A 1,271-nucleotide genomic window follows, 5' to 3' on the forward strand; every position below is an offset into this window, starting at 1 on the left:
CTTTTTAAACCTCCCTTTTGTAACTCTGTACCGAGCCTTCCACCTCTGCACCCCTTCCCCTAACTTTCTCACCACCCTCTGCACTTGCACCTTCACCGCCCGCTGAGCTTGCATAAATCTTCTTTCTCTCATCAACTACTGTGCCTGCATCCTGCCTTCTTTCATCACCCTCATCACCTGTCACCACCCATCACACATGAACCCCCACTTCCTCCAGTGCAGCTGTACCCTGCTTCTCACCACTGCACCTCTGAATGCTTTTCTCCGGTCTCACCATCATGCCTGCATGCCCCTTCCTCAGCTCTCACCGATGCACCTGTACATGCCCCATCCCCCAATGCCTGCATGCCCCTTCCTCAGCTCTCACCGATGCACCTGTACATGCCCCATCCCCCAATGCCTGCATGCCCCTTCCTCAGCTCTCACCGATGCACCTGTACATGCCCCATCCCCCAATGCCTGCATGCCCCTTCCTCAGCTCTCACCGATGCACCTGTACATGCCCCATCCCCCAATGCCTGCATGCCCCTTCCTCAGCTCTCACCGATGCACCTGTACATGCCCCATCCCCCAATGCCTGCATGCCCCTTCCTCAGCTCTCACCGATGCACCTGTACATGCCCCATCCCCCAATGCCTGCATGCCCCTTCCTCAGCTCTCACCGATGCACCTGTACATGCCCCATCCCCCAATGCCTGCATGCCCCTTCCTCAGCTCTCACCGATGCACCTGTACATGCCCCATCCCCCAATGCCTGCATGCCCCTTCCTCAGCTCTCACCGATGCACCTGTACATGCCCCATCCCCCAATGCCTGCATGCCCCTTCCTCAGCTCTCACCGATGCACCTGTACATGCCCCATCCCCCAATGCCTGCATGCCCCTTCCTCAGCTCTCACCGATGCACCTGTACATGCCCCATCCCCCAATGCCTGCATGCCCCTTCCTCAGCTCTCACCGATGCACCTGTACATGCCCCATCCCCCAATGCCTGCATGCCCCTTCCTCAGCTCTCACCGATGCACCTGTACATGCCCCATCCCCCAATGCCTGCATGCCCCTTCCTCAGCTCTCACCGATGCACCTGTACATGCCCCATCCCCCAATGCCTGCATGCCCCTTCCTCAGCTCTCACCGATGCACCTGTACATGCCCCATCCCCCAATGCCTGCATGCCCCTTCCTCAGCTCTCACCGATGCACCTGTACATGCCCCATCCCCCAATGCCTGCATGCCCCTTCCTCAGCTCTCACCGATGCACCTGTACATGCC

General features: G+C 59.0%; 1 protein-coding gene across 1 annotated transcript in view; it reads left to right on the plus strand.

Moving 5' to 3' along the window:
• TTF2 (transcription termination factor 2) overlaps positions 1–1,271 on the plus strand; it is a 30,861-nt gene that overhangs the window by 22,382 nt on the left and 7,208 nt on the right.

Source organism: Nanorana parkeri, unplaced genomic scaffold, assembly GCF_000935625.1.
Source record: "Nanorana parkeri isolate BGI_ZX_2015 unplaced genomic scaffold, ASM93562v1 scaffold2417, whole genome shotgun sequence".
Lineage (NCBI taxonomy): Eukaryota > Metazoa > Chordata > Amphibia > Anura > Dicroglossidae > Nanorana > Nanorana parkeri.